At 36.4% G+C, this 13,641-nt stretch overlaps 1 protein-coding gene across 1 annotated transcript in view; it reads right to left on the bottom strand.

Annotated features, from left to right (window-relative positions):
• Positions 1-13,641, bottom strand: part of LOC141441537 (uncharacterized) — a 285,632-nt gene that overhangs the window by 217,555 nt on the left and 54,436 nt on the right. The gene's annotated exons all lie outside the window — the stretch shown is intronic.

The following is a 13,641-nucleotide window of genomic DNA, read 5'->3' as shown; positions in this document are numbered from 1 at the left end:
AAATATGATTTTAATCTTAACTTTGTTTTCACGCCCGTAATAACAGACTTTGAAAGCGCATACTTAAAAACCTCACGCAACAGTGCGCCATCTAGTGAGACAAAAAACGATAGCCCTCATTGCTCCTGTTAAAGGGCCCACCCTGTATACTTCTTATATCTTATAAGAAGTCGTCATACAAACTAATGCCATTTGAAACATACATAAAGCAAGTGCTTAAGCAATTCCAAATAGTACGGCGCAGCGTAGACATTCCATGGCATGAGTTAGCCTTATCATATTACCATCTCTCTCTGTTTATGAAACGGCTAGATACAGATTATGAGAGATTTATGGACGTACCGACTGCATGAAAAACAAATTAGTTACTTAATGCTTAAAATACGGTATTTGGTAAAATGATTTTCGCAACTATATTTTTACTAGTGAATCTTATTTTAATCGTTAAATTAATCTTATTTAATAGGGCATTAAGTTTATTGATTTACTAGCCGTTACCCGTGACTCCGTCCGTACAGAATTCTTTTATCGTTATCCCGGGGGAACTATGGAATAATCCGGGATAAAAACTATCCTATGTTCTTCTTCGGGACCTAAACTATCTGTATACCGAATTTCATCTGAATCAGTTCAGTGGTTTAGACGTGATGCAGTAACAAACAAACAAATAAACAAACAGACTTAACTATAAACTTTCGAATTTATAATATTAGTGAGAAATTAGATCAGGATATTTATCGACCCAACAAACTCCTGAAAATCAGGAAATCCCGCGCAAATCAGGACGCCTGGCCACACTGCTCCAAACACTAACGCCATCTAGCGATATTTTGTTGTCAATATACCCTCATTCCAATGATACGTGATCTCATTACCGTTTTTGTCGGGTCATGGCGATCGAAATGCAGCGTGGGTGCAATCGAGTCATTACATTTTAAACTGCATTGTAACTCAAAACGAGGGAAAAAATGCTTTGAATAGAAACTGAAGTTGGATGTTTGGGTCCCGAGTTTTGAACTTTAGGTTAGTTATAGTCCATTTATTTTAACACTAGCTTTTGCCCGCGGCTCCGCCCGCGTGGTATTCGTTATCACGCGCTGTTCCCTCGGGAACTGTGCGTTTTCCGGGATAAAAAGTAGCCTACGTCATTCTCGGGCCTATAAACTATCTCTATGCCAAAAATCACGTCGATCCGTCGCTCCGTTACGGCGTGAAAGACGGACAAACACACAAACACACTTTCGCGTTTATAATATTAGTACTCGTATGGATTAGGTATGGATTTGAAATTTAACGGTAATATTTGCATACTTTTTTTAAATGAAGCAACGGAACTATTTAAAATTGTGTGAACTTCTATAATAAAGACATACTTAATAAATAACGCAAATAAATGTGTAGGAATTTTTAGTCCATTTGTGTTCAAAATATCGAAAAACGTGTGTTAAAATTTGACCGTTAATTCAAACCTTAAATTAAACGGAGTACCTATAACAGACTTCTAATTGGCTAAGTAAAGTTTTTTGAAGAGGTGCTAAATATATTTTTCTTCGATAGTCGACGTCTTAATAATCGAGGAACTGCAGCTCTTTTATTTTTATTTCCTCTTATTAATTAGAAATATTTTTTTAAGTGGTCGATATGACGTTTGTGAGATTGAAATTGCAGAACCGTTGAGGGCTTAGTACTTAGTAGAAACAGTAAAAAAAAAAAACGAAGCCAACTGTCACTGCTGTCACTGTCAAGTAGAATCTAACCTAAAACCGTTTTATTTACTTTGCGATTTGGTGCGATCAGTGTTTTTTGGATAATTTTTAAAGACCTCTCAGCACAAACTCAGTACTTTAAAATTTGCCGCATTTCTCCACGACCTTTGCATGATAATTGGACCACGATTGGATAGTTTCGAAGACTATTTTGGCTCTGCTTCTTCGACAACGCTATCTTGCAGTCTCGACGACACTTGGCTTGACTTTTGGACCATATTTTCTATTTTAGCGGCTTCACCTTTCAATACGAAATGAGTGAATTTGTGCGAGCACAATGAGTCTAGAATATTTTGACACCAGTGATAAGTATACAATGTTGCCGAAATCAAAGGAGATAAAGCACTCTTGTCCGCACCGGTAAAATGGATGAACGTAAGTACAAAAGTATATCAATACAGTTTCTTGTCTATTTTTTTTACATTACATTTTAGGGCATCAAAAGTTGAATATGTTGCCGGACCAAAGTTGTTTGAGAGCACAGAATAACAAAAACATATTACCTATATTGTGACCATTTACTTAGATATCAACTGACAATGTGATTGATGCGACAGGTGATGTTGTTCTGCATTGGCTGGTAAATATTATGATAGAGTAAAATTTCTGTGGTTAGTGAAACATTATATTATAACTAGCTGTTGCCCGCGACTCTGTCTACGAAGAATTTGCTTATTGCTTTCCTGCAAGTACTATGTATTTTTTTCGGGGATAAAACTGTGAGATAAAAAGTAGCCTATGTTCTTCCTCGGGACTCCAACCACCTATATATATGAATTTCGGCTAAATCAGTTCAGCGGTTGAAGCATTGAAAAGTTAACAGATAGACAGACAGAGTTCCTTTCACGTTTATAATATTAAATATAAGTAAGGATTTATAATAATTTTGATCTTTTTTTCAGGTGCTGTAAACACACATTGTGTTTATATTGGTTGCAAGAAAAAGCCAGTGAAGGAGCATAACCTGTTTTTTCCAAGGACATGCATTTTTCCATAAAAAGAGGCATAGAAGTACCACGAAACTCCTCAATGGTTAATGGAAGAGAATAGAATAGATTAAGATTTAGCACGGAACTGTAATTTTGAACATGACAATCTCTTAATACAGAAATGTATTTTTAGTTGACAATGCAAGTACAGTCGATAAAAAGTACAGTCAGCAAACTTTTTTCTTAATAATATCATTTTTGGTTTTTATTTGTGTAAGCTTTTATTTTTCCTCACAATACTTTTTGTTGACTATACTTGTCTTGCATTGTCATCTAATCTGTAATCAGTATAAGTACTGCTGTGCTAAGCTAATGGTACTTTAAATTTGTATTCTCATTTTGGTTTATAATTATAATACATACATACTCGTACATTGCAAGTCGAATAAAATCCCGGTCATGTATGTATTAGAGTCAGACAAAATAAAACGGTTGAATGCCATATATATCCATACTAATATTATAAATGCGAAAGTGTAGTATGTTTCTCCGTCTTTCACGTCGCATTGGAGCGACGGATTGACGTGATTTTGGCATAGAGATTGTTTATGGGCCACAGAGTGATATAGGCTACTTTTTATCCCGGAAAAATAAACAGTTCCCGAGGGAACAGCGCGGAACAACCGAATTCCACGCGGGCGAAGCCGCGGGCAAAAGCTAGTATATATACACACATCCAGTTCAACTGGTAGAACAAACAATACAATCTAGGGTCACTGTCACAAGTACAAGTACTAAAAATACAAGTAAATCACCACGATTTTGTTATAACTTATGATCAATGGTACGCATATTGTTTACACATATAACACACAAGTTAATCAAACCACGGTTGCTTAGGAAATGAAAAGTTTAATATGATTGACAGCCCTTTTATAGCCTTCCGGAAAAATCTTTACAGCGCGATTCAGCTTTTCCTTGAGACGAGATAGTGACATCTTTTGATGCAAAAGTAACTAAAATCCCGGTTTAACACATAGTGACCTATAATATTTGTGTTATATTTCCTTGTATTTCTTAGTAGTACTTCTAATGCCTTTATGGGGATGGCACAATATTTAATTTATTAAAAATACGACTTGTTTTTAAATTACCCTTTGCCAGGAATATTATATACATGTTTTTTTGTTTGTTTTTTGTTTATTCTACTGGATGGCAAACAAGCAAGTGGGTCTCCTGATGGTAAGAAATCACCACCGCCCATAAACATCTGCAACACCAGGGGTATTACAGACGCGTTGCCAACCTAGAGGCCTAAGATGGGATACCTCATGTGCCAGTAATTTCACTGGCTGTCTTACTCTCCACGCCGAAACACAACAATGCAAGCACTGCTGCTTCACGGCAGGATTAGCGAGCAAGATGGTGGTAGCAATCCGGGCGGACCTTGCACAAGGTCCTACCACCTGCAAACCCCCCCCCCCCTGCTGCACATGTTCCAATAAATCAGGTCTTTTGAGACATATGTTTATGCTAAACGTTTTTATGATAATTTGTGTATTTATGAAATAAAAACAATATAAATTATTGCATTTTTATTATATTACTCTGCAAATTAACTAAAACCATCTAAAACACATGCAATGCGTTTAGCTTATGCTAAACGTTTTTATGATAATTTGTACATTTATGAAATAAATAAAACATAAATTATTGCATTTTTATTATATTACTCTGCAAATTAACTAAAACTATTTAAAACACATGCAATAAGACAGCTTTGTCTACATAATTTTATGTGGTTATGGTTAATAACAGAGACGCTTCAAAAAACGGATTCTTTTAATCTTCAAATCACGCATTTCACATGTAACCTCAAGGTCGCTATGACTTTATATGGAATCACCCCCTTTTTAGTAGCCACACAAAGCCACTTCATTCTGTAAATGATTTAGCAGAAACTCTTCCTTCAATACACTTTGAAATAAAGAATATAAACCAAATGGGTTGCATAAATATTTTAATGTATAGCATGACTCTTACTGAGACCATGTCCTTTTTATTGTTTGGTAAAAAAACACGATATCTCTCCCTTCAGTTATGTTCTCCTTTGCTGTGTTTGATGTTGAAGGGCTAGAGGGTTCGTTTAATCATGTTGTTGATGAGCAACTTGCAGTGGAAGATGAAGCTGACTTGCACCAAGTCGCTTGTAAAGACTAGGATGCATAAATACGCAGAATTCTGAAAATCTCGTCTGTATTTCATAGACCAACGTACAAAGCATTAGAGAACATTTCTGTAATGCTCCATTTCAACTCGAATACTGTCGGAGTCGTCTGAATCCATTGTAGGGATACTGTGATTCGAATTTACTCGTAAGGCAGTCCAAATGTCAAGCCAAGTGTCGTCGAGACTGCAAGATAGCGTTGTCGAAGAAGCAGAGCCAAAATAGTCTTCGAAACTATCCAATCGTGGTCCAATTATCATGCAAAGGTCGTGGAGAAATGCGGCAAATTTTAAAGTACTGAGTTTGTGCTGAGAGGTCTTTAAAAATTATCCAAAAAACACTGATCGCACCAAATCGCAAAGTAAATAAAACGGTTTTAGGTTAGATTCTACTTGACAGTGACAGCAGTGACAGTTGACTTCGTTTTTTTTTTTTAGTGTTTCTACTAAGTACTAAGCCCTCAACGGTTCTGCAATTTCAATCTCACAAACGTCATATCGACCACTTAAAAAAATATTTCTAATTAATAAGAGGAAATAAAAATAAAAGAGCTGCAGTTCCTCGATTATTAAGACGTCGACTATCGAAAAAAAATATAATTAGCGCCTCTCCAAAAAACTTTACTTAGCCAATTCTAAACTTCTTTTATCTATTTTAGTTTTTAGGTATCTAAAGTTTTTAGTGATCACTTTAAAAAAAAAAAAAAAAATTGGACACTGGATAGTTTTTATCCCGGAAATACGCATAGTTCCCGCGGGATAGTATTTTTTTTGTCATAGATGAAATCGCCCTCTACGCAAAGAGAAGAGTGTTTATAAAATTGACGTTAATATCTGTCTTTCTCTGTCTATGGCATCGTAGCACTCAAACGGTTCTTCACGTGAAAGCGAGTTTCCTCGCGGTGTTTTTTAATAATTTCCCACTTCCCACTAATATTATGTATAAATGCGAAAGTTTGTAAGTCTGTATGTTTGTTACCTTATCACGTCTAAGCCGCTGAACCGATTTAGATGAAATTCGGTGTACAGATACTTTGAGTCCCGGGGAAGGTTATAAGATAGTTTTCATCCCGGAAATTAGATAGTTCCCGCGGGATAGCGATAAAATAATTCTACGGAGACGGAGTCGCGGGCAATAGGCCGTGTTTGATAAAAATCGGTTCAGCCATTTTTGAGATATTGAACTTTGAAATTATAATACTGGAAGTTTTTTATTTTTTTAAGTTGCTTAGAATATTCTGCATCAGTTTATTTAGCTTCTGCTGCTAACCGTCCAGGAACATACAGACACTATGATATATGACTATTAGTCAATTTACGCTTCGAACAATTTCATAGTCCGGGGGCCGGCTGCGTTTTGACTAAAGGTGATACTTTAATGAGATGAAAATTATCATTCCTTAGTTAAGTCAATTATCACAATTCAACTCAATCTTAGATTAGTTCTTATTTATGTATATAAACTAATAATAATTAAAAAAATACAATACAAGATAAATATTATTATTGCACACCACAAATCAGTACAAAAAAATTATATAGATACATAAATTCAGTTAATTATTTAATTAATTTTAGTTAATCATTTTTTTATATCACGTTTGTCAATTATGTTTGTTTATTTATTTACTAACAATAAGGAGCTTAGATGCATAAATACACATATAATTCAAAGTACATATTTAATACAATACAATACAATAACTCTTTATTGCACACCAACACAGTAAGCAATACAGAAAACACATGTACATACATAGAGATTTTCTAAGGTAAGCAATAGGCGGTCTAATTTAATGAAACTAGATTTAATGAGAAATAAGTGTTTTTTGAAAAAGAAGAAAAGAGTGTTTATAGTAAAATTTAATTAGATTTTAAAAAAGAAACGTTTATTCTGTAAATAGGCCGCGAAAAGCTCTTTATTTACATGATATTTTTTATACAACCAGTGCTTTCGGAAAGACCATGCCCTGGGTCCATCGAGCAATCTCTCCAGGCAATTTTCACTGTATGTATGTGTGTGTGTGTGTGTGTGTGTGTGTGTGTGTTTTATTACTATTTTATGCGTAGATTTCAATAATATTTGGTATATACTATATAGCTATGGCCCTTGGAAATAACACATGCTTATTATATGCATGTAAATATATATGTTTATCGACAGTTATTGTAATGAATCACAATATTATTATTATTGAAATTATTGTAAATACATATTACACTACAATCCTGGCCTGACTTTTTGAGGTTTAACTGTTTCGAAAATGTTTAAACTGATCGCTGCCATATAGTTTTTTTGTGAACTTCTTTCGTGTCGTCATAGTGTGTTGTATGTTTTTATAAGTTTTAGTTTTTAAATGGGTCCCACTGAAAAACAGCGTTGCGGCTTGCCGTAACATTATGCTGAGTGGGGCCCACTTTATACTATTCGATGTTATTTTTATTCTTTCCATCTAATGTATTTTTAAGTGTATCGAATATGTGTAAATAAATGTTTCTCTGTCTCTCTCTCTCTCTCTCTCTCTCTCTCTCTCTCTCTCTTTATATATTTTATAAACTAAATGCAGCGGAAGTCTCCCAAAACACACTCACACAGACACAAAATTTCAACCACTAAGTTAAGGAAAATTCAATTTAGTGCGGGTGTTTCTCTTCTCGCACAGCGTAAATAAACTCGCGGTGTCTAAGAAAACTTCCGAAATTTAAATTCATCTAGACCTGTACTAAAGTAATACTAATGAGAAGAGAATTAAGTCATGAGTCAGAAAAGGAGCGAGATACTAATAATGACGTAGATGAAGTATATCTCGTGTCGTAAGACCTAATAAAGCAAAGCCAACAACACGAATACTTCATCTTTGTCTAATCGTAAACACACAACGTGGCCGAACCCCCAGCCGGCGCTCAGACTACATTAATTACAGGCTTCTAATATTTATGACGCCGTTTCATTTTTATTTCTAAAGCAATCCTAATTGGATTTTATTAATGAGCGATTTATTTATGTGAGAAACGAATTGAAAATACATTTGGGACGGTAGTTAAATTATCCTGTGAAATATCGTGGAAAATATTTATGACAGGAGTCGGCTTTAGAGTGGCAAACGGGCAAGTGGGTCACCTGATTAACTGAGACATATAACAATGTGACTTTAAATTATTTCGGCATATCTCAATAGATCATTTGCTCGTATTACAGGCCACGACCGTTATATCTACTTTTACAAAAAATAAGATAAAGAAAAAATTGTCTTTGAAACCCCCCAATGGTTTTAAGAGACCTATCCAACGATACCCCAAAATAAAGAGTTAGTGGAGAAAAAAAAAATCACTCCCACTTTACGTCTATGGGAGGTACCCTATTTTTTTTTATTTTACCACTTTGTCGGCGTGACTGATACCTATGTATATTCATGCCAAATTACAGCTTTCTAGTAGGTACTAACGGTCTCTGAGCTTTGCCGCGGACAGACAGACATGGCGAAACTATAAGGGTTCCTAGTTGACTTCTTCGGAATCCAAAAGCTTAATGGTTACTTGACCTGAAATGTAAATTTCAGAATTAAATTACTATTTTTTTTTTTATTTATGACGGTGGAAGCAGTCTACACTTCCACTGAACGTAGATAATAGTTAGTGTTTAGTTTTGTAACTAAGGGACCCCATACATCCCTGTATTATTATTATTATTATTTTGTATTTTTTTTATTTAATTGTATACTGTAGTTTTTAAGTAGGTATTTTATTTGTAATTATTTTATGTTGAAAAAATTACTTTCTGCCAAGTTTCTTGCGGCGCATTCTTCTTGGCAATGATGGTCTTTCCGAAAGCGCTGGTAGTTTAAAAATAACGTGTAAAAGTGCCCATTGCGGCCTATTTACTGAATAAATGATTTTGATTTTTTTGATTTTGATTTTGACTACGGAACCCTAAAAAAGAATACAATAAACTGTATAATATGTATATCGATGACATAAAGCGTGTAGAGCCTTTCATGTCAGATAAGGATAACATGCTACCCGAGTTTCCCTCGCAACATAATTCGAGGTTCTCTTAATTATACAAATGATAATTAATGGGTGTGATGCGACAAAGATATTGTTTACATTTGCGGTGACCCATATTGCGGGGTTAGGGCGGCTGCACGCTGACGAATAGACTGCTCGTTGTCGCTTTTAGGGTTCCGTAGCCAAAATGGCAAAAACGGATCCCTTATAGTTTAGCCATGTCTGTCTGTCTGTCCGTCCGCGGCTTTGCTCAGGGACTATCAATGCTAGAAAGCTGTTATTTTGCACGGATATATATGTAAACTATGCCGACAAAATGGTACAATAAAAAAATTAAAAAAAAAATTTTTTTTAGTGTACCATCCCAATACGTAAAAGATTTTTTTCTCATCCAAACCTATAGTGTGGGGTATCGTTGGATAGGTATTTTAAAACCATGGGGGTTGCTAAAACGATTTTTCAATTCAGTGATTTGTTTTCAAAATATTCAACTTGAAAGTGCAAATTTTCATGAAAATCGAGCGTCCCACCCCTCTAAAATCTAAACCGGTGTGGGAAAATTTGAAAAATTCAGGATGTTTGTACTTGAAATAGCAGCCTAAGGTATAAAATATACCTAAACTTGGAAGATTCAGCACACAATACGAAATCGTTCGAAAAATATTATTTGATTTTTTCGTAATGGCTACGGAACCCTATCCTGGGCGTATACGACACGCTCTTGGCCTGTTTTTTTATATAAAACACCGTGATTTACCCCTATCTCACCTGATGTAAGTGCAGATGAGGCCAAAAGTGTATCTCACGGGTTCAGTAACAGCCTACTACACATTTCCTCATACATTTAATTAATTCAATGTGTGTAATCATATCCTATATCTATCTTCAGTGTATCTATATTATTAAGTAGCTATTTTTATTGTAAAAAAGTTTTTGTAAAAAACAACATTTTTATGCAAGCTTTTTTTGCTGACTGTACTTGCATTGTAATCTGAACTACATGTCTGTACCAAATATCAAGTTATTTTCACCCTCCAACTCGAAAAGAGGGGTGTTATAAGTTTCACGACAATATCTGTCTGTCAGTCTGTCTGTATGTGGCACTAGCTCTTAAACGGATGGACCGATTTTATGCAGTTTTTTTTTTTATGGCAATATACAAGTTTTTTAATGCAGTTCTTTTCACGTCAAACCGAGTTTTTTTAAGATGGTTCTTAGCTATGATTGATAAAAATCACGCCTGGTTTTGTAGATAATGTACCTACTTTGAAATTAACAATGTTGGCGGGTTTTCAACTATCTAAGTTTGTTTCGTTATTTTCTCAGTTTTGTTAATTGTTAGTGCGTGAAGCCATTGAGATTAGTCGTCGGCCGAATTTCAACCGGGATAGTGGTTGGACGGTACCTCCGAGTTGGAAAACGGTGTTAAATACTCGTGCTGCGTCATCGGTGTGTGTGAACGTACCTTTACAGAGCGATGTTGTTAGTGTTGTGTGCTACCCTACATTTGACAGTTGTAATGATGATGAAAACGCGGGTAGTTGTGTGCCGGTGTCAGTTTCGTCGGGTAGTCGCGCGAGCAGAGCGGCGGCGCGCAGTGCGCGTGTTGCAGCAGCCGCTGAGTCGCGTTGCTCCGAAGACGAAGGGCTACGGATTAGCCCGAAACATGTCCAGCTAAACTCGATTTAAGACGTGAGTTATCCGGGTCATTATATTTAATATTTGTTAATTGTATTTGTTATTTGCTCAAAAGTTTGACAACGTTAAAAACGTTTTTAATAAATGACTCATCAAGATTGTTTATCTTTTTTTTAATGGCCGAATGGCCAAGTGGTAGAACTACGAAGCTTGAGGTCCCGGGGTCGAACCCCTGCCGGGGCAGATATTTGTATGAATAATACGAATGTTTGTTCTCGGGTCTTGGATGTTTAATATGTATTTAAGTATGTATTTATCTATATAAGTATGTTTATCCGTTGCCTAGTGTCCATAGTACAAGCTTTGCGTAGTGTGGGACTAGGTCAATTGGTGTCAAGTGTCCCATGATATTTATGTAGAGTTTTACTTTAAGGAAACACCTTAGTTGGCGAGATAAAAATATAATTCAAAAGAAACTCAAAAAAACACAATCTTAGTTAAAATAATAAAGCAGCACGTCCTTTCGCACACACGTCTTACGTCTTTCTCCTCGACACTCATTCACTCCATCTCCGTCATTCGATCATCACATTCAATCAGTCATTCAGCATATCACTCATTCCTACAGCTCGGCCTTCCTGCTTGTGCCTGTCCTCAGGCACACCGTACCTAAAGTTACACAATGCAAAACATCTTTAAACAAACTTACCTATATACTGAAAACAAAACTAAACCGTCATTCATCTAAATAATAAAAACAAACTCTTAACAGTAACACCTAAGTAGTCCTTCAACATAAGATCAAACCACCATAAAACACATATCATAAACATCAAAAAACATAAAAAAAATCGTTTGTGGGGCAGTCAGTCGAATACTTTACGTGAAACCGCAAAAATATAACAAATAAAAATTCTACCTTTATATGCAGTGCAGCATAACGTCTTTTGACTGACCCGCAGTTCATTGACCCCTAGGCCACGGCTTCATGTAATCAGCTGACGTAGAAGAACGAGTGGGTCCTTCTGTCGAACTGTCTGCCTTCTCTACGTCGTACCGGTCCTTACCCGTCACGGCTGTCACACGGTAGGGTCCCAGAAATTTAGGTTTCAATTTCAAACATGTACCAAACTACGTCCTCATGATAGCCACACGATCTCCAACATGATACAATGTGCTAACTTTGCGTCGTTTATTGTAGTTACGTCTATTTTTTTCTTGCACCTTCAATATCTGCGCCTTCGCTGAACATCGTAGCTGCTCTCGGTTACAGATATAAGCATCTCGTTCCTCTTGCAATAACATATCGTATATTTCAATATCTTCCTTTGTTCGCATTTTCGTTCCAAACATCAGTTCAAATGGTGTCGTATCGATACTTCTTTGATACGTGCTATTAAGAGCTGTCTGCAGTCTCGCAACATGCTTATACCACAGTCCTGGATCTGAAATGCACAGCTTCGTCAATACTGATACCAAAATGCGATGGATTCTTTCAACTTGTCCGTTCTCATGTACTCTTTTTATGATATCAACTTCCATTCCCTGTGGAATGACTAATTGCAGTCCTTTGTAGAGTATATCATTCTGTATACAGTAATCCATGTATGGTTTTTCTTTCAAAATTTCTCGAATCGCCCTTAAACCACAATCTAGTTCTTGAGCTTTCTTGATCTGCTCATGGAATTCTCTGGTAACTACTCCGACATATCTACTCAAAGCATCAACATGTTTCATCTGCGATCCTGTACGATGTACTATTTCATAGTCGTACTCCTGTAGTACTAATACCCATCGAGCTACTCGGGTAGTTAAATCTTTTTTCCTCAGCGTCATCTCAAAAGCCTGGCAATCAGTAATAATTTTAAATTTTAGTCCGTATAAATAATGTCTAAATTTCTTCACTCCTTCAATTATTGCTAAAGCTCAAGCTCGTAACTCGTGTACTTCTGTTCTGCGTCATTAGTCTTCCTGCTCATATAATACACTGGGTGCATATGGTTGTCATCTGGACATCGTTGAAGTAAAATAGCAGCTACTGCGTACATCGATGCGTCCGTGTGCAATTCTGTGTACAAACATGGTCGAAAATTCTTAATACAGGCTTACTTATCAGTTCCTTCTTCAATATGTTAAACGCTGCTTTCTGAGGTTCACCAAATGTAAAATCAACATCTTTCTTAAGCAATTCTGTTAAAGGTCGTGCAATAAGAGCAAAGTTTTGGATAAACTTCCTGAAGTACGATGCTAAACCAACAAATCCATGTAACTGCTTCACGTTAGTAGGTTGAGGAAATCTTACCACAGCATCTATCTTTCTGGTGTTGGTTGCACAGTTCCGTCCTCCACAACATGACCAAGGTACTCCACCTTCCTTTGGATCAGTTTGCGCCTTCTTCCAGTTAATCTCGAGTCCATATGAGATGCTCTTACTAGTACTAACTTAAGTCGTTCAACGGCTTGTGTCTCGTCCTCTGCAATTATAATGACGTCATCAATAAAAATCAGAACAATTCCCATCTCAATCAAATCCCTGAAAATCGCATTAATAAATCTTGTGAACACCTTTGGACATACCGATAAACAAGGAAAGCTTTAAAAATTCGTATTGCCCGTTATGTGTCACAAACGCAGTATATTTGACAGAGTCTTCGTGAACTGTCAAATGAAAATACCCATTCTTTAAATCATTGTACTAAACACCTTTCCTTTGCCAGCTTATCAATATGATCTCCTATGACTGGCAGCGGATATTCGTCTTTCACCATCTTTTTGTTTATCTGTCATAATCAACACAAATTCTAGTGCTACCATCCTTCTTCTTGACAAGCACCAATGGGCTAGCCTATTCGGAATAGCTACCCGAACCACCCCGTCTTCTAGCCATTGTTTCACCTGACGCTCAACCTCTTGTTGCTCGGCAAAGCCAGCCGTCGTGGTCGTTGCGCACCGGGACGTCATCTTCAATGTAATACGCAACTGAACTGGAGCCTCTTTCGTCTTGTTAGGCCGATACGTCTCAACAACTTGTCTTACCTCCTCTTGTAACTCTGGATCCTTCATGTAACCTATAA

Source organism: Choristoneura fumiferana, chromosome 2, assembly GCF_025370935.1.
Source record: "Choristoneura fumiferana chromosome 2, NRCan_CFum_1, whole genome shotgun sequence".
Lineage (NCBI taxonomy): Eukaryota > Metazoa > Arthropoda > Insecta > Lepidoptera > Tortricidae > Choristoneura > Choristoneura fumiferana.
The sequence above is the reverse complement of the archived record's forward strand: the minus strand, read 5'-3'. Positions and strand labels throughout refer to the sequence as shown.